This window comes from Xyrauchen texanus, chromosome 25, assembly GCF_025860055.1.
Source record: "Xyrauchen texanus isolate HMW12.3.18 chromosome 25, RBS_HiC_50CHRs, whole genome shotgun sequence".
Taxonomy (NCBI): Eukaryota; Metazoa; Chordata; class Actinopteri; order Cypriniformes; family Catostomidae; genus Xyrauchen; species Xyrauchen texanus.
In genome coordinates, this window is record NC_068300.1 from 3,870,884 (window position 1) to 3,891,844 (window position 20,961).

The 20,961-nt window shown below is 41.7% G+C and overlaps 1 pseudogene; it reads right to left on the reverse strand.

The window, feature by feature from the left end:
- Positions 1 to 11,528: 11,528 nt before the first annotated feature.
- Positions 11,529 to 20,961, reverse strand: part of LOC127618589 (zinc finger protein 665-like) — a 52,051-nt pseudogene continuing 42,618 nt past the window's right edge.

Genomic DNA, 20,961 nt, shown 5'->3' on the forward strand with positions numbered 1-20,961 from the left:
TTTTTTTTTGCTGTAGAAAAGTTGTGGCAGGTGTGGACCGGTGTTTGTAGGAAGCCTCCACACCGCGGCAACACAGTATAGGCCTATATAACTTGTCAGTGCAAAGAATCAGAATAGTACAAAGGCATGGCAATGTTATACAGGTGTGAATGGGATACACAATGTTTTTTTTTTGCTGTAGAAAAGTTGTGGCAGGTGTGGACCGGTGTTTGTAGGAAGCCTCCACACCGCGGCAAGGTCCCGGTCCTTGTGGAGGGTAAAGTCAATGTCTTTAAAAAACAAACAAACACTGAAACAACTATATACACCTGCCCCAGCGAGAATGCAAAATCAGTCCGGGGCTCGACCCTGGTCCTTCATCTCCCTCAGCCAGTCCTCCACACTCTTACCCGCCGCGGCGGCAGAGCAAAAATGCACATTGCCGTACCGGGTGTGTCCGGTCTCCCTCCGCTTTGGCTGGCCGCATCTCCTGCACTTTTGTTCTTGTGGCACGCCGGCCCGGGCAGCGACGACTGCTCCTGCCGCTGCCCTCTGCTCAGCCCTCTTCCTCCTCAGCCATTCAGTTTTGTACGCAGAGCGAGGCTGAGGAGGGGGAGCAGGAGCTGCTGCCTGAGGGCCGGCGTGATGTGCGGCGGCCAGCGGCAGAGGGAGGACGTGTGGGGCTGGCGTTGTCCGAGGGAGTGTTGGTATGGGGAGCACCCTCACACTCTGCTGGGGCAGTGAGAGGTCCAGAAAGAGAGGCTGTGTTGCTGGAAAAGGTCCTGTTGCAGCTGCAGCAGCCGGTGGTATAGCCTGGACAACAGCTGAGGGGGCAGGCGGTAAAGGCGCCAGTGGGCGCACTGGCAGAACAGGAACCGGTGCTGCCACAGCCGGTGCTGCTGCCAGAGGTCCCGCCGCCCTTGGCGCTGCTGTCCTCGCCTGGCCTGTTGCTGCTGCCGGAGAAGGATCCACCGCTGCTGCTGGGCACGGCGCCGTCGCCGAACCCGCTGCCGCTGGTGGTCGTCCCTCTGCTGCAACGCCTGAAGCTAGCACAGTCCTCTCATTCTCCCGCTGCGTCCTGGTGAACCTGAGAACAGATTTCAACGTAGTATTTTAGTTACATGTACAATTTTGAGAGCATGCCATTCAAGCATGTCATTATCAACAATGCCCGGTACCCACCCTGACACTCTCCACACTCCACCTCTGGCACTTCATTTCACTGCACTACTCTGCTCTCTTTTATTTTATACTTACTCTTAATTAATACTGCGTGGACATATTTATATTTATATTTATATTGCTTATATTTTTATTCTTGTTCATATATTTAGAGACCGTGTGAACGCACCTACAACACCACAACAAATTCCTTGTATGTGTAAAAAACGTACTTGGCAATAAAGCTTTTTCTGATTTGTGTGGAAAAAAGCAGACTGCAACTTGGATGAACAGCATGATAATTATGTTTTATACTTTTCTTTGCTCACTGTATATTAATATGCATAAACATTTATATGTAATTTATAAACATTATTTTTACATACAGTACATTGCCTTGAAAAAGTTATCCATCAGTCTTTTTGATAAATAAATTGCTCAAGTTGTCCCAAATTAGTGGGGGATCGGTGATGGAGCAATTTTGAGGTCTCTCCAAAGATGTTCAATAGGATTGAGGTCAGGACTCTGACTGGGCCACTCAAGGACATCATGTTTCTTAATTTAAGACACTCCAGTGTTGCTTCGGCTTTGTGCTTTGGGTCATTGTCCTGCTGAAACACAAACTTACTCCCAATTTTATACTTTCTGGCAGAGGAAAATAGGTTCTTATCCAAACTCTTGTGTATTTTGCAGCATCCATCATCATCCCATCAACCTTCACAAGACTGCCAGTCCCTGCTGCTGAAAAGCACCCAATAACATGATGCTGCCACCAGCGTGTTTCACTGTGGGGATGGTATATTGTTCAACTGCAGTTTTGGATTTTCACAACACAATACCATTAAGTGTTTAAGCCAAAATGTTCCACTTTAGTCTCATCAGATCACAAGACCTTCAGCACATCTTTGAAGTATCCAAGTGACGTATTGCAAAGTTTTTATGGGAAAGCATGGGCTTTTTTCCAGCCAAGGCTTCTTCCTAGACACTCCGTACAGCCTCTTATTGTGCATTAGTTTTGATATTGTTGAGCCATGGACATTATTTTCAGTCACAGCCAGTAATTAACCTAGTAATTATGAAGGGCATCAAATATAATGTTAGTTTTACATTGCATATTTTTCAATTTAATGAGGTTTTGGACATTTTTATTATTTGGCATAATAAATGCGTAATAAAAAACGTCAAACTTTAATATTTTAAAAACTTGGAATCTGACTCAAAAAGTTTGAAAACTGCATTGAGGGGTGAGTACGTTTTCAATGCACTGTATATTAGAACTCGTCATTGCCACAATTTTCTCCCCGTATATCATTCAAAAGAATACAATTCAGGGTTCAGTACAAGTTAAGCTCAATTGATCACATTTGTGGCACAATGGTACATTCATATTGACTCATCCCTCCTTTTCTTTAAAAGAAAATATGTTTTAACCCTCCCAATCCCCAACCCCACCCTGACACTCAACAAACATTCCTATGGTCACACATGGGTATACACACACACACACACACACACACACACACACAAATAATAATAAAATCACACACATTAACCACTACACCTCTCTCTCCACTGCCCCACCCCAAGAGCCCTCCAAGAACGCCAGATAGTTCCCCCATTTCCCAACAAACAAATCCAAGCTCCCCAGTCTTCTATATGACACTTCTTCAAAAGCCACCACCCTCCCAATCTCCGTGCACCACTCCTGAAATGGGGACACTCCAGCCGACTTCCATCACCTTAAAACAATTTGTCTGCCAATCATGATCGCCATTTGTCTGGTTAGAACCCAATGTTTTATGCGTTTATTCCATATATTGATGACAGCTCCATCGCCTAAAATACTGAGTCTGAGGCCAAATTAAATTTGAGTGCCAAATACATCACACCAAGGGCGCCGTAAAGGGGTGGAAGGTTAGGACGATTCTAAGGGCCCAGGCTGATTTAGGGCCCAGAAGAGCAGACCCCCTTTTTTATACATTCATTAAAGGTGCTAGGGCCCCTCATGCACTAAATGTGTATTTTGTCCATTTTGACCATAGATTTAATATTTAAAAAACAAATAATGTATTTACTGTTTCAGTCACACCCCTCCCCCTCACAATGGTTCATTCCACCTGCGCTGTCCGAGCTACGATCGCTAGTGTAGCGTCTCTTGCTTATTGCACTTGCTATGATGCAGTGCAGACAGTGACACACGCAGGCATGTCACATCAAAAGTCAGGGCATCAAAAAACGGAAAGAAAAGAAGGAAAGAGAAGACAGAGAACGCCGAAGTCGACAGTATCAGTATGTCACACAGTTTTTCAAAAAGAAAGGTAGCTTGCCCTATTCCTGTATTCCAAAACTTTCAGAGTTACTTATTTTTGTTGCTACATGACCTGCTTTTATCTAGCTAGCTTAGTAAAATAATTACTGAATTATGATTTACATCCAACAATAATAACATCTCCGCTGTCTCCGGGGTTATCATGTCTCGTAGACACAGATTCAGCGGCTGCTGCACACCCACGTCCCCCGTCCCCGTCTCAGCCGATCAAGGTGAGCCTGAGCGCAAAACTTCACGAAGATTGAAGCCTCTAAACACGTCTTATCTACTGTGTTCGCCACATGATGATAACTTTACAAAACAAAAAGTAATCTACACACTTCAAAAATTACAAAATCAGTTTGCCGTGTGTGTGTCGTGTGTTCTGTGAAGTGACAGTGCTGCTGCTACGATCGATGCTGTCAAACTTGACATTCTTAATGTGAATAAAATGCCCCAGAAAAAATAATATAAAATTGAATAAAACATGTGTCTGTAGTAACCATTGGCTATAAGGAGTTTACAAAATAGATATTTTAATATTTTATATTAAGAAAACTAAATCGGCCAATAAAAATAATATAGTTATTATTACGTGTGTGTGTGTGTGTGTGTGTGTGTACAACACTGATCTGACTTGTGAATTTGAAGATGAAGTCAGACACCTCAACTCTGTATATAGGGCCACTTTCCCAGGGTGTCTGTCACCAATTGATCTGCTCAACAGCATTTACAAGATGCAGCTGCAGAGTATTTTTGGGCAGGTCTGCATAGTTTTGCGAATATTTTGCACACTGCCTGTGACCGTTGCTGGTGGCGAGAGAGCATTCAGTAAGCTGAAACTGATAAAAAATTATCTGAGGTCTGCTATGTTGCAGGATAGACTTTGTCTCCTTGCCAAATTATCCATTGAAAGCAAACTGGCAAGAAAGCTGAACTTTGATGATTTGATACATGATTTTGCCAGCAGAAAGGCACGCCGCTGGGCCATTATAAAGTGATGTTGAACATAACTTTGTTAGACCTGGATAACAAACAGTTGATGTCTGGTTCAGTACTTGTTTAGGCCTGGCATTACTCCTGGTGTGTCTTGATTTTGAGCCCTTTTGGCCTAGCTAGTTTTATTCCTGGACTGATTTAATTATGGGTTAGTTATAGCTGATGTTTCCTGATTGAGCAGTTTGACCCGGCTAAAGCTTGTTCATGTAAAGTATATGTCAATATGTGTACATTATGTTCTGTTGTGCTTGCAATTGCAATTGAGATAATAAATGTTCTCCCTTTTATGTAAACAAGTACATATTTCTATAATTTTGTTTCTTGTTTTTGTAGGCTTTGTACTCATCTTTAGACATTTTAACTATGCAATGTGCTAAGTATCTTTTTAAAAGTATACTGGGCATGTTTATTGGGTTAAATTTTATCTGTAAAAAATGTAGGGGGCCCAGAAATGTTGGTTTCCATAGGGCCCAGAATTTCTGGAGGCACCCCTGCATCACACATAAAACTCTAAACCTTTAACCACAATTCTTGGATCTTAAAACACCACCAAAAAACATGGGTTGTGTCTCCATCTTCTGATTGGCATCACCAGCCTGTGGGTGTACTTTTAAAACCAAGCCTATACAATCTAGAGGGGGTCCAATAGATGTAACAATACATAGTTACAATAGATGTAACTATGTAAAACCTTGAATTGCATAAGCAACATCCTTGCATCTCTAGAGGCAGACTTGACTTTTTTTTAATCCTAGCCCACACTCCCTCCACGAATACCAAGTTTAGATATTTCTCCCATAATCTCTTGATAGAAGTTAAAGCTCCGTCCCCCAGACTCTGTTGTAATGAACACATGGGGCACTACAACAACAACGACTTTTATTAACTTCACACAAATCACCAGTAAAACTTCAGATTATCAGTTAGTTCCTCACACAATTCAATCTTATGACACGTTTACTACTGATGCCTCATGACCTTTTCCAAAAGGTATGCATATAGGTACCTCCCTCAAAATCCACACTGACCAGTAGAAAGGGGACTTATCAATACATCATTTTGGTGCTATATTAGGAGAGTGAGGACAAGGTAAGGACAGGCATCTGTTGAAACATTGTTCACCCCAAGTTAGGATCTCCCCAGGTACCAAGGACTCTGTGGGAGAGTGTTGCACAAGCCAAGGTCTGTCAATGACAATTTCTGATGTGGAACCCTCATGAACGAGAAGTGGAATGTATTCAGTATGAGAGGTGCCTACTTGTAGGAGGAAGGGTTTGGTTCAATGTGTAATGATACCTTTTCCCAGTGGTTGGCCCACTACAGAGTGGATAGGGAGTGCTGTGGAGCAGGTGATGGTTGGGAAGTTGAGTTGTTGACAGAGAGATTTGGAGATGAAGATTCCCACCGATCCCGAATCAACGAGGGCCTCTATTGTGAGGAAGAGTGAGTTGCAGTAATATTCACGGAAATGCTCAATTGAGAATAAATGGTGGGATTACAATTGACTCTAATTGAAGAGCATTGGCGGTTTGATGGAGATGGACTCCCACTGGATTCATGTTGAGGTCAAGTCTTCTGTTAGGAATGCACTCACACCAATGTACAGTTGAACCCAGATGTGGAAGGATTTAATGAGAAGATGGATGGATACAGCAGATACAGGTAAAAAAATCAGCAGTAAAACAGAAAATGACAGTATAATGTTCCAACAGGTAAGTAACATAGGTAAGTAGCAAAGTATATATACTGTTGATAATAAACAAGTGAATACTGTATGATGAAGCGAGAGACACTGCATGGGTGCAGAGTGGTCATGAATAGTCCAAGGTGAGACTTGACAATGATGTGTGTTTTAGATGAGTATATATAATGTTTGTAATGAGCTGTTCATTGATTGGAGTTGAGATAGATTAGAACACCTGTAATCTGAAGCAGATAATTGTAGGAGGTGGAGAGCCCGACAGGGGCATACATCATGTCCTTTTTTATGTGTCAAATATTTATCATATCAATATACATTTAATATTGCAAATACATTGCAGAGATGGTCCTGAAGCAACTGACAAAGGGCCTAGATAAAATAAGACAATTGTCATCTCCCAGGCAAATTCAAGATTTGGTGTTTCCAATTTACACTCTATCATCACCTGATGTAGCCACAAAAAAGTGTGAGATTTCAGCAGCGGCAGTGGCAAGGATGGACTCCTAGGTCAAAAGTTATATCAAAAGGTGTCTTGGCATACCACGTTTTCTCTTAAAATTAGCATTGTTTGGAAGAAATGCTTTACAACTGCTTCTAAAATCACTCACTCTGGGCTACAAGCAGGAAAAGACCAGGCTTGTTTTGGAGTTATGGGAATCAACGGACCAAGCAGTGAGGGCAGGTTGAGTCCAAGTCCAAACAGGCAGAACTTGTAAGGCAGAGGAGGTTGTAAACCAGGCAGTTTCAAGACTGAAGCATCAAGAGACGGAAGAACAAAGTTAGGAAGAACATGCCTTGGATGGGGGTGTGGCTCCCAAACTGTGGTCAACAGCCTCCCGAAAACAGATGAAAGCAATGGTAGTTACGGAAGTATCTAGGATGGAAGAGGATGGTATCTAGGATGGAAGAGGAAGGGTACAAGATTCAGCCATCATCAGCAAGGGTGCTAGACCATATGGGAGGGGACATCGGATAGTGTGTTAGGATGGGCTTAATTGTGGAAGGTACTCCAGGCCAGGCTAAGTTTTCTAATAAGATTGACCTTCAATACCCTCCAAGCTCTGGAAATTTGTCTCTGTGGTATAGCAAAGAGGAGAGATGCCCCATCTGAGAGGACCCCCGAGGGTGTCCCACAGATTGGTTAAGTAACTGTACTTACCTTTTAGTTTAAGTAGTTTTGCAAAAATGTATGCATCTGTTGTCACATCCTCCCGATCTATTCACACAAGATCCCCTTCCCCGGAGTATAATCCCATACCCGGACTACATTTCCCAGAATCCCCTTCCTCCCGCCATTGACTCTCACACCTGAGAGTCTCACACTCATCAACTCCTAGTGTATATCATCACCCCGCAAACTTCACTTCACTGCAAAGTCTTGCCAATTCACCCTGTTGTCTTGCATTTCTGAGTGTTTATCTTTGTCTATTTTGGCCATCGCCTGTACCTTGGATTTACCCCTTTTGATTACCGTCTTTGTTTTCTGCATTGTCTGGATTGCTTACCTGGTTTAGACCTCTGCGTGTTTAACTATGATCTCTATTAAACTTTGCTGCATTGTCTGGATTGGTTACCTGGTTTAGACCTCTGCCTGTTTAACTACAATCTCTATTAAACTCTGCACATGGCTCTTCACTCTTGTCTGACTCTGACTCGTTACATCTGTGGTTATTTGGTAGCTTTAATAATCTAAAATATCTGCTAGCAATATGCAATTTGTTAATAATAAAATTGTAAGAACCAGGAATGCCAATGAACCTTTTGAAGCTTTCATGAAGGGCAGTTTCAAGGCTTATGCGAATTAGGCAGTTGCCTAGGGCAGCACCATAGGTCGGGAGAGGCAAAGGCGAAAACAGTCAAGGCGTATATATATATATACACACACACACTGAGTACTTTACTTGGAACACTATGGTCCTAATAAAGTGCAGATATGGTCTTCTGCTGTTGTAGCCAATCTGCCTCAACGTTCAATGTGTTGTGCATTCTGAGATAATATTATGCTCACTACAATCGTACAGAGTGGTTACCTGAGTTACTGTAGCCTTTCTGTCAGCTCAAACGAGTCTAGACATTTTCTGTGGACCTCTCTCATCAACAAGGCATTTCCATCTGCAGAACTGCCGCTCACTGGAAGTTTTTTTGTTTTTGGGACCATTCGGAGTAATCTAGAGACTGTTGTGCATCCCAAGAGATCAGCAGTTACTGAAAAACTCAAACCAGCCCATCTGGCACAAACAATCAGGCCACAGTCACTAAGATCACATTTTTTCCACATATTGATGGTTGACATGAACATTAACTGAAGTATTATGCATATTTGTATTTATATCTGTATTTGCATAATTTAATGCATTGCACTGCTGCCAAACGATAGGCTGATTAGATGATTGCATGAATAAGTAGGAGTACAGTGCTCTTTGAGTGTATGTTTCCTGCGTGGATGAAACTCATGATTTGAGATTACCTGGACATCAACTCTAATTGAAAGTTTATACTTTTTATATACTATTGTACAGCATCAGACGATAAAGCAAGTGAACCATAATACTACAATAGTACATATATACACAGCACACAATAAAAGGATTCAGTAATGATGGGGACAAAACATACTTTATTAAAATTTTTATAATATGCAGAAATGTGCAATATAATAGTTTCATGGTAACACAATAAACAAATTAATATTTTCATTGCTATAAAATTGGTACATTATAAACAACTTGAGATGTTTATACATTTCATGGGGAACTACCATCTAGAAACTTTACTTTTAGAGGCTTTTAAAAAGACTATCTGCTAAAAGGACAAAGCAAAGTGATAACTTGAGCATTTATGTGACTGGGGTAAAAGAAATTAGATAACGGTGGCACACGCGCACACACACATACATACGTTTTCACAGCCTTTGCCATGACATACAAAATTGAGCTCAGGTGCATCCTGTTTCCACTGATCATCCTTGAGATGTTTCTACAACTTGATTGGAGTCCACCTGTGGTAAATTCAGTTGATTGGACATGATTTAGAAAGGCACACACCTGTCTATATAAGGTCCCACAGTTAACAGTGCATGTCAGAGCACAAACCAATCCATGAAGTCCAAAGAATTGTCTGTAGACCTCCGAGACAGGATTGTATCGAGGCACAGATCTGGGGAAAGGTACAGAAACATTTCTGCAGCCTTGAAGGTCCCAATAAGCACAGAGGCCTCCATCATCCGTAAATGGAAGTTTGGAACCACCAGGACTCTTCCTAGAGCTGGCCGCCTGGCCAAACTGAGAGATCGGGGGAGAAGGGCCTTAGTCAGGGAGGTGACCAAGAACCCGATGGTCACTTTGACAGAGCTCCAGCATTTTTCTGTGGAGAGAAGAGAACCTTCCAGAAGAACAACAACCATCTCTGCAGCACTCCACCAATCAGGCCTGTATGGTAGAGTGGCCAGACAGAAGCCACTCCTCAGTAAAAGGCACATGACAGCCCGCCTGGAGTTTGCCAAAAGGCACCTGAAGGACTCTCAGACCATGAGAAACAAAATTCTCTGGTCTGATGAAACAAAGATTGAATTCTTTGGCCTGAATGGCAAGCGTCATGTCTGGAGGAAACCAGGCACCGCTCATCACCTGGCCAATACCATCCCTACAGTGAAGCATGGTGGTGGCAGCATCATGCTGTGGAAATGTTATTTAGTGGCAGGAACTGGGAGACTAGATAGGATCGAGGGAAAGATGAATGCAGCAATGTACAAAGACATCCTTGATGAAAGCCTGCTCCAGAGAACTCTGGACCTCAGACTGGGGTGAAGGTTCATCTTCCAACAGGACAATGACCCTTGATAACAAAGGAGTAGCTACGGGACAACTCTGTGAATGTCCTTGAGTGGCCCAGCCAGAGCCCAGACTTGAACTAGATTGAACATCTTTGGAGAGATCTGAAAATGGCTGTGCACCAACGCTCCCCATCAAACCTGATGGAGCTTGAGAGGTCCTGCAAAGAATGGGAGAAACTGCCCAAAAATAGGTGTGCCAAGCTTGTAGCATCATACTCAAAAAGACGTGAGGCTGTAATCAGTGCCAAAGATGCTTCAACAAAGTATTGAGCAAAGGCTGTGAATACTTGTGTACATGTGATTTTTTTCGTTTTTTATTTTTAATAAATTTGCAAAGATTTCAAACAAACTTTCATGTTGTCATTATGAGGGTATTGTTTGTAGAATTTTAAGGAAAATTATGATTTCAATCCATTTTGAAACAAGGTTGTAACATAACAAAATGTGGAAAAAGTGAAGCACTGTGAATACTTTCCGGATGCACTGTATATTGATGATTGCCCAATTGCCTAAAATACAGAGTCTAGGGCAAAATTAAATTTGAGTGTCCAATACATCACACATAAAACCCTGAAACTTTAAACTAAATTATTTTATTTTAACAACACCAAAAGACATGGATTGTGTCTCCATCTTCTGATTGGCATCGCCAGCAGGTGATTGTGTCTTTAAGACCAAGCCTATACAATCTAGAGAGGGTCCCAATAGAATCGATGTAAAATCTTGAATTGCATAAATTGCAGCCTTGCATCTCTAGATGCAGACTTGACTGTATTTTTTTAATCCTAGCCCACACTCCCTTCTCTCAAGAGATTATGGGAGAAAGATTTAAACTTAGTATTGGAGAAGTTGAAGCTCTGTCCCCAAAACTCTGAATTAGCAGGGAGTAATACACTGATGCCTCATGACCTTTTCCAAAAGCAGTAATTACCATTCCCAAAGTGTTTGCCACTTTAGGGGGGTGTATGCTACTCCCATAAAAAGTACAGAGCAGGTGGCGCAGCTGTAAATACCTAAAAAACTGAAATCTGGGAATCCCAAAATGTTGAACCAAATTTTGTAAGAATCTAAACACCCCACTCTCATATAGGTCACCGAGTGTAGTAACCCCCCTCACAATCCACTCTGAACAGCAGAAAGGCGACTCATTAATGCATAAATTGGGGTTAAGCCATAAACCCGAGTCAACATTTAAATAAATGTCCATACCGAGTGTAAATGCAAGATAACAGGCTGTAATTTAACTTCTCCGGTTTGTTTAATAGAAAGGATTTGCAATGGTGAAATAGGGGCAAGAAATTTCCATTCAATACAAAACCAGTGAGGGGGTCTCTCAGGTGGAAGCGACCAATGAGCCAAATGTCTGAGATCGAATGCATAATAGTAAAACAAAATCTTGGGTAGGCCTAGCCCACCTTTGTCAATCAGCCTATGTAATTTACTAAAGTGTAATCTGGGACGTTTACCATTGCAAATTAAGGACTTTGCTAAGCTATCAGATTTCATGAAATAAGAGAGGGAAACAGTGTGAGCACTTAAGGGTTTTCTCAAGTATGAATTCTCTCGCGTTTTTTCAAGTGTTCTGACCTGGTGAAACTCTTTTCACAGTGTCAGCACTTGTAAGGTTTTTCTCCAGTATGAATTCTCTCATGTGTTTTCAGGTTTTGTAACTGAATGAAACTCTTTCCACAGTGTGAGCGCTTGTAAGGTTTTTCTCCAGTATGAATTCTCTCATGTGTTTTCAGGTCTTGAGACTTTGTGAAACTGTTTCCACAGTATGAGCACTTGTAAGGTTTTTCTCCAGTATGAATTCTCTCATGTGTTTTCAGGTTTTGTAACTGAATGAAACTCTTTCCACAGTGTAAGCACTTGTAAGGTTTTTCTCCAGTATGAATTCTCTCATGTGTTTTCAGGTCTTGAGACTTTGTGAAACGCTTTCCACAGTGTGAGCACTTGTAAGGTTTTTCTCCAGTATGAATTCTCTCGTGTGTTTTCAGGTGTTCTGACCTGGTGAAACTCTTTCCACAGTGTGAGCACTTGTAAGGTTTTTCTCCAGTATGAATTCTCTCATGTGTTTTCAGGCTTCGAGACTCATTGAAACTCTTTTCACAGTGTGAGCACTTGTAAGGTTTTTCTCCAGTATGAATTCTCTCGTGTGTTTTCAGGTTTTGTAACTGAATGAAACTCTTTCCACAGTGTGAGCACTTGTAAGGTTTTTCTCCAGTATGAATTCTCTCATGTGTTTTCAGGTTTTGTAACTGAATGAAACTCTTTTCACAGTGTGAGCACTTGTAAGGTTTTTCTCCAGTATGAATTCTCTCGTGTGTTTTCAGGTTTTGTAAATTAATGAAACTCTTTTCACAGTGTGAGCACTTGTAAGGTTTTTCTCCAGTATGAAATCTCTTGTGTATTTTCAGTTCTTGTGACTGAGTGAAACTCTTTCCACAGTATGAGCACTTGTAAGGTTTTTCTCCAGTATGGATTCTCTTGTGTGTTTTCAGATGTTCTGACTGGGTGAAACTCTTTTCACAGTGTGAGCACTTGTAAGGGTTTTCTCCAGTATGGGTTCTCTCGTGTGTTTTCAGTTGATTTGACTGAATGAAACTCTTTCCACAGTGTGAGCACTTGTAAGGTTTTTCTCCAGTATGAATTCTCTCATGTGTTTTCAGGTCTTGTGACTGAGTGAAACTCTTTCCACAGTATGAGCACTTGTAAGGTTTTTCTCCAGAATGAATTCTCTTGTGTGTTTTCAGATGTTCTGACTGGGTGAAACTCTTTTCACAGTGTGAGCACTTGTAAGGTTTTTCTCCAGCATGAATTCTCTCGTGTGTTTTCAGGTTATGCAAGCAACTGAAACTCTTTTCACAGTATGAGCACTTGAAAGGTCTTTCTCCAGTATGAATTCTCTCGTGTGTTTTGAGGTGTTGTGACTGAGTGAAACTCTTTCCACAGTGTGAGCACTTGTAAGGTTTTTCTCCAGTATGGATTCTTTGGTGCTGTTTCAAGAGGCTTTTATTTGTGAAACACTTTCCACACTGTGAGCAGGTGAAAGCATAATTGGCTGCTCTTCTTTTCTGGTTTTCTGGTGATAAATTCTTCTTAGTCATTGAGCAACTCAAATATTTTTCTTCAGTTGTGAAATCATGATGTTTCTGACACTGAAGTTTCTCCTCCACTTCATTCAGTTCTTGACATTGCTATTTCACTTCCATCAGCTCTAAAATAAAGACAGTAATTGGACAAAAATCAATTCAAGAGGGACAAATGTAAAAACAAATCAAATTGAAGCATAATTCAATACCAGAACACAACAAATTTCAGTATAAATTTGTGATGTTTGTTGTGAAAACGGTATTTATTCATACTGTTTATTCAGTTTATAATAACTGCATTTAATGATTATAGTCATCAGGGTTTTAAATAAACACCTGCCCAAGTTTTTTTTAGGGTTTTTCTTGCATTGAAATTTCTGTGAAAGTTGGGCCACTGCTGAAGCTAATTTTATTGCATTCATCTCACGTTCAGCACTTTATAAGCACTAAATATGCTGCTAATATCAGATATGCACATCTGTGAGCGCAGATAGTCACCTTTTATTATGTGTTTTTGATCGCTGTAGCACCCCCTATTGACTGATTTGGCCAAGTCCGTAAAGTCTCTAGGCCTTTCTGAGTAGCGAGCAATACTACTACCATCTGACCAAGTTTCAAGTCTCTAGGCCTTACGGTTTGCTCTGCCCAATCAGTTTAATGACAGATTAATAATAATAATAAATATAGCAGCAAGCAGCAATTAACGGGGTTCAAGACTTTTAAGAACTTTCAAAGTATGCAATAAAAGAATGTATTTGTGTGTATATATATATATATATGTATGTGTGTGTTTGTGTACTTTGTAAGTTGCTGAGTATGCAAACTGGTGTTAAATGACTGATGTCTCCAGTTCAACAATCCTGAAACAGGATCATTGTTATGGTGGTCATTTTTTTTTAACTGTTAAAATAAATAAAACAAAGCCATAAAGCACCCAATCTCCAATAAAGTTTTAGAAGTTTGGGTTAGTATTAGCATAGGAGACACACAACAATTCTTGTGAGACTCGGATATACGGCCTAGGAGGAGTTTGAAAAAGTATCTTTTTTTAGAAAATTTGAATTTCAGAAAACATTTTATAAAATGCCATAAAACAAAGATATCCATTTTGTAGGTCTTGGTGAAAGGAATTAAGAGGAAAAAAATATTTTGAGATTGCGGTGTTATTGGTGAAAACTTAAATTTCCTTGTTATAGCGCCACCTTGTGGCCGATTTTTTATAAATCTTGGTACACAGCCTCATTCTAACACTGTCTATAAATATCTCAAGTTTCGTAATGGTCGGCCATTCAGATATGATGTAATTAGCTGCTGAAATTTGATTTATTTGCCTGACTGACATTGTAGGACTGACATTGGCCCCTGCAAGATGCAGTCAGAGGCTATAAAGGTGCTGCAAATGACAATGCCCCCCAGTTCTCTCTTTTTCTGAAGCCATGAGTGCACAGGTCGTATTGTCAAGGAGGAACAAGAGAACAATGATTTAGAAGGAGGACGAGGTATCTGAAGAAGATGGGGAAGAATACAACCAAGAGCACAATGCATCATCTTTAGATGAAGAAATCCCCCAAGCTGAAAAAGAGACATTTTTGTCAAAGAACAGCAAAATAACATGGTCCTTGTCACCATATGACAACCAGGGAAGGGTGGCAGTTGCCCATGCCCAGGACATCGCCTCAACATTCTACATGTTCATCCCACCAGCCATCGAAAAAATAATCCTAGAGATGACAAATTTGGAGGGTTTCCGTAATATGGAGACAATCGGAAAAGGATGGATGAGATTGACCTGCGTGCCTACATAGGTCTGCTAATCTTAGCGGGTGTGTATAGGTCCCGAGGCGAGGCTACGTGTAGTCTCTGGGATGTATAGTGTGGAAGGGCAATTTTCCATGCCACGAAAAGTCTTTCACACTTTCTCAAGAATGCTACAATTTGATAACAGAGTCAAGACCTGCAAGACGTGTGGGAGACAAACTGGGGGCCATATGGGAGAAGTGGGTGGAGCGTCTGCCATACCTCTACAACCCTGGGCCTGAAGTAACAGTGGATGAGCAACTGGTTCCATTCAGAGGTACATTTGTAATAAGTGATTTTTACTGTTAATTTTATTATGTATTGCTGTAATATCATTGATTTATGTGATTGTTTTCTGTGACACTGATACTAATTACTGATAGTAATCTCTTTTGTCAAAAGGTCGCTGTCCTTTCCAGCAGAATATGCCTAGCAAGCCAGCAAAGCATGGCATCAAGATATGGGTGGCCTGTGATGCACAATCCAGCTACGCTTGGAAGATGCAAGTCTACACAGGGAGGCACGGAGAAGAACCAGGGGATGCGGGTTGTGCTTGATGTGAAAGATGGACTGAGGGGGCACAATGTCACGTGTGACAATTTCTTCACCTCTATCGAACTCAGCCAGTAGCTCCTGAAGAGGAAGATCACCATGGTTGGCAAAGTTAGAAAGAACAAGCCTGAGCTCCCTCCTGCACTCCTTGAAACAAGGGGGAGAGAAGCCTTCTCATTAAAGTTTTCCTTCACCCCCACCACCAATCTAGTTTCTTACCTTCCAAAGAGGAACAAGATTGTGGTCCTCCTGAGCACACTGTGCAAAACGGCTGAGATCAGTGATCGTGAGGACAGGAAGCCAGCCATCATCCTGGACTACAACCACAACAAAGGAGGCGTGGACAAACCTGGACAAGATGATTGGAACTTACAGCTGCAGGAGGATGACTGCCCGCTGGCCCCGGGTCATCTTCCATAATATCATTTATGTGTCCTCATACAATGCCTTTGTGATATGGAACAAGATCAGCCCTACCTGGATGCCTGATAAGCGGAACAAGAGGAGGGTGTTCCTGGAGCAGCTGGGAAAGGCACTTGTAACCCCACACATTACAGAATGTTTAGACTACACAAGGGTTAAGAACTTTCAAAGTATGCAAAAAGAATGTATTTGTATATATGTATATGTGCTTTGTAAGTTGCTGAATTTGCAAACTGGTGTTAAATATGACTAATGTCTTGTGTTCAATGATCGTGAAAGAGGATAATTGTTTTGGTGGTCATTTGTTTTTTTTTTAACTTTTAACTGTTATAAAGCCACAAAGCACCCAATCTCCAAAAGGGTTTAAGAAGTTTGAATATTTATTTTAGGAATTATAGGCTTTTGGATACACTTGGTCAAACCTACATGATAAATGCAACCCCTAAATAACTAAATGAATAAATACATTTCAACTTTTCTTTGATAATTATTGACTTAGGGAGTCTTAGATGTAGTTCACAATAGCAGGTAACATTGGATAATATACAGTAATTTACACACCATTTATACAGCTATTTTGCTGAAATATGATTGGCTGCCAGTGTCCATGTTTTTTTATTTGTCCGAGTCATATTGTAGAAGTAAAAGTATATTGCCATATGTAAGCATTTGGCCCTACAAGAAGCATACCAATATTCAACTTCATATATACAGTTACAGAGTTATGAGTATTTTTTAGTTGTAGCGCCCTCTATAGGCAAATTCTTTTTGTATGCAGACTCAAAATGTGCTGTTGTACATGTGTATCAAGTTTTGTAACATTTGGCCTTTTCGTTTGGCAGATATTGGTCAATACGTACAAAATGGACAATGCCTGAACAATTTGTTGGCTTATATCTTCGCAATGCTTCAACAAATTAAAATTCCTTTGAAAAATTTTTGTCAGGAGGAATCATAGTAGACACACCCCAATTTTCTTGCGAATCGAACATATGGCGTAGGAGGAGTTAGAAAAAGTAGGTTTTTTTTTACTTATGCAAATTAGCGCAAAACGTTTCATGACAGAAATGAAATCAGAGATATACGTTTTGTTCTTCTTGTGATCACCTAGGGTAACCTAGCGCTAATCGCTTGAACCCCCAATTAGGGTTGTGCCGATGGACGATATCATCGTCCATCGTGATGGCTGACCAACATCACGATGTAGAGCCACCATCGTGATGCCACGCCCCCTTTTGCGAGTCTTGCTAGTGTGACTCACTAATCCTAGTCTCTTCTATAGTTAACCTAAAAACTTTGCAGGGATTGCTCTGTAAATTAAATTGAGAATATAACTAATGCATATATGCTATTTTAAATACTGTAGTTTATGCCAGAGACGTGACGTGTAGTCTGTGACAATACCGTGTCAGGCAGGCTACACAAATATTGATCTTGACATTGTTAGCTTCTTGTCTTTTTTTTTACATGTCTTACACTGTACATTTAGATTAAAATATTTTATTTTAAGCCTTTATTAATTAATTATTAGTAGTTGTAGTGTCTCAGAACATCTGCTCATTGTCACATAGCTCTTGTATACACTGAAGCGGCAGTTTAAGATAAACCCAGACCAGCGAACGTCAAATAACTTTTGTCTGGTTAATACTTTTAAAGAAAAATTTCCTTGGCCATAAATCCATAATGTCAAATCAAATGAAAGAAACAAGGTGAATATGAATAACACACATTTATTAAAACATAGAAGAACAACAAATGAAACGGGAACAACACTCAGACCGAAACTCGGCATTAACATTTCACTAAAAATTAGCAGCGCAATTAACTTCAGCACAGGCTACAAAATAAATAATGTTATTAAAATATTGTAAAGTGGTCATATGAACTACACAAATGAACGTTTAAAAAATAATATGCAAAATCGAATAGCTCCGCAACGGATGGCGAAAAATGCGTAAAGAAGTCTAATATCTTTCACCATAGACCATGTTTAAATTTCGATGTTTCTGGCCAGAAATACCAACATATTCACTTTATCTGGTTATAATAAGCTGCGGATTGGAGTAACTACACTACCCGCTGTGCTGAAGACCCACTCTGATGGAGTACTGGTAGCACATATGCACAGATATTTCTGTGCTAATCTTGCAATGAACGGAAACATTTTGTCGTTCATTTTCCACCAAGTAAGCGGGTCCTCTTTCCCATCAATGGCCATTTCCTGCAGGTACATGGTCATTTCTGCCTCGACCTTTTGCTCATCAGTGAGCGTGGCTGTGGCTGCTCTCTTCGCAAGAAGGCTGCCCAAAGACGACTTTTTTTCTTAGGCGCAATATATTAGTAGGCTACTAATTAGTTGGGCTAGTAAAATAACGAAATTATAGTTTTTCAGTAGAAAATAGTATTTATGTAAAGAGATATATTAAAATAAAAAGTGCACAACTCTTCTTAAGTGAAAGCTAAAAAAAAGTGCTTCACGTGACGTGCAACCTACTGATAAAGCGCCGACGAGTCATTAGTTGGGTTAGTAAAATAACGAAATTATAATTTGTCATATCATTTTTGAAAATTATATGAAATTATATAACACCCCCCCGCCGAAGATATCATCGTCCATCGCGATGTTTTACTGTCAACATCGTCAACTGCCAATTTAGGGGACATCGCCCAACCCTACCCCCAATAATAAAAATCTTAACAATTACAATAGGGTTTCAGTGCCAAGCGCCTGAACCCCTAAAATTCATAACAATTACTATAGGTTTCTAGGCCTTTGGGTTTGAACCCCTAATAAAAATCAGTTCCCCGTGCAAGGTGGTGGGCAAACACCCCTGCCTCTAGAGCACCCCGCTGCTCTACCCCTCAGGTGGAAGTGTCCGCCGATGCAGGTGTGGCCGTGGCGCCTGGGCTGGGCCTGCTGGAGTTGCGGGGATCGAGTTGCGGGGATCCGGGACACTTCCGGGACCAATGCCCCGTGATGGAGCTGGGAATGGTGGTCCGGATCCCCGACACCCCGCAGGCTGCCCCCGACTGAGCCAGAGAGTACCGGATAGAGGTAAGAAGCGTTGGTGGACACAGGTTCTAATCAAATCACTATCCACCAAAGCTTGGTTCAACACGGGGCATTGGGCACAGCTAAAATGGTGAGGGTGAAGTGTGTGCATGGGGATCTTCACAAATACCCTGTGGTGACCCTTGCAAATACATTTCTGGGAACAAAACAGAGTGGAGGCTGCAGATAGTTCCCACCTCAACCATCTGCTGATTCTGGGGACTAATTGGCCTAAATTTCTGAATGTATTAAATGGAATATGTACAGATGGGTTCTGCATAAAATCAGTGAGATGTGAAGTGTGCGATGCTCTGGCAGGGGAGGTTGAGCCGGGGCCATTTTTGTCAGCTCCACGTCAAGATGACGTTGGGGGGTGTCTGTGGCACCTCCTATCCTCAGGGGATTTCCCAAAGGACAGTTCCCTTTGGAGCAGGCACAAGACGAAACACTCAAGCATGCCTTCGACTAAGCGAGAGTGATCAATGGTCAACAACTTCGACTGAGGGTCACACTTTCATATCCCTATTTTTCAATTATAAACGAGCGGTTGTGTAGAGTGACGCAGGACGCTCAACAAAAAAGAAGATACAACCCAGCTCTTAATACCGTGGTGCTCAAGGCAGATCACTAAAATCCGACGGCAGGTCACCTAGGGGAAAGAAAGACACTAAACAGCTTAATAGCCCGTTTTTAGTGGCGGGGCATTGGCGGTGATGTCCACAGGGGGTGTGCACGGGGATGCCAGAAATTGGGATAAATGGCTAAACCCCCTGTTATTTGCAGTACGACAGGTCCTGCAAACTTCCACAGGGTTTTCCAGGTTCAAGCTGCTGTATGGGCTGCACCTGCATGGGGTGATTGATGTCATCCTTGAAGCTTGGGAGGAGGGACCTTCCGATAGCAAAAATTACATTTAGTACGTTCTTAATCTTAGAGCAAAACTCCACACCTTGGGGCAACTAACAAAGGAGAATTTGCTCCCAGCTCAAGAATGACACTGTATAACAGTGGAGCTTGGCTGTGTGAATTTGCACTGGGAGATAAGGTACTTGTATTACTCCCTACATCGAGCTTCAAGTTACTCGCCAAGGTCATACGACGAGTGGGGGATCTCGATTATTAGGTAAAGCGAACCAATAGAGAGGGCGCACGTCAAATATATCACCACAACCTCCTGAAATTGTGGAGGGAGGCGGTCCCTGTGACGTTGGCTACAGTAGTTCCAGAGAGGGCGGAGCTCGGGCCGGAGGTGAATAAAAAACCCACAATAATAACACTCCAGTCACTTCCTGAGACCACCTCTCACCGTACCAGCTCACAGGGGTTGCCAAGTTGGTTGCCAAGTTGCAACAAGAATTTGCAGACGTGTTTCAGCAAGAATTTGCTCCCCTCTACCAGGTCGTACGAACCTCATCCAGCACCACATCGAGAATGAAACAGGAGTGGTGGTACATAGCCATCACTATCACTTGCCTGAACACAAAAAGAACTAGTTTGGGAGGAATTGGATGCAATGCTCGATACGGGGCATATCATTTTATTTGACATTGGATTTGACAAATGGTTATTGGCAGATCCCCTTGACAGCAATTTCCCGTGAAAAAACAGCCTTCTTCATGCCAATTGGATTGGACCAATTTGTGATGCTTCTGTTCGGTTTATTTGGGGCCCCGGCTACCTTTCAGCGTCTCATGGAGCGCATCCTCCGGCCGCATTCGGCTTATGCTGTTGCCTATCTAGATGACATCATCATTTATAGCAATGATTGGCAGCTGCATATGCAGCATCTGAGGGCAGTTCTGAGATCGCTGTGATGAGCGGCGCTCACTGTAAACCCCAAGAAGTGCGTGATTTGGCGGGTGGAGGTACGGTACCTGGGGTTCCACTTGTGCCACAAGCAGGTGCGTCCCCAAATTGACAAAACTGCAGCGATTGTGACCTGCCCCGAGACCAAAATGGGGTGAGACAGTTCCTGGGGCTGGCTGGCTATTACAGGAAGTTTGAACCTAATTATTTGGACGTCAACATCCCGCTGACTGATCTCACCAAAAAACGGGCTCCAAA